This window comes from Penaeus monodon, chromosome 27 (genome assembly GCF_015228065.2).
Source record: "Penaeus monodon isolate SGIC_2016 chromosome 27, NSTDA_Pmon_1, whole genome shotgun sequence".
Classification (NCBI taxonomy): Eukaryota; Metazoa; Arthropoda; class Malacostraca; order Decapoda; family Penaeidae; genus Penaeus; species Penaeus monodon.
Genome location: NC_051412.1, coordinates 2,243,263 through 2,243,579, shown reverse-complemented (window position 1 = coordinate 2,243,579; position 317 = coordinate 2,243,263).

The following is a 317-nucleotide window of genomic DNA, read 5'->3' as shown; positions in this document are numbered from 1 at the left end:
ATCTCCTTCCTTGCTTATATTTCTCCCCTAAATCATGATTTTTTGTCAGATATATATTAACATGTAATAATGAAGGGGAGGGGGGGGGTAGGAGAGGAAGAAGGAGACGAATGAGAGGTAGGAGAGGGAGAGAGAGGGAAAGAGGAGAGAGGGAAAGGAGGTTGGTATGAGGAAGGAGGGGGGAGGAGAGGGAAGGATAAAGAAGGGGACGGATTAGGGGGGAGGAGAGGGAAGGATAAAGAAGGGGACGAAGGAGGGGAAAGGAAAGGCAGGAGATTGGGAAGGGGGGGAAGGGAGACGAGGCAGAAGGAGGTTAG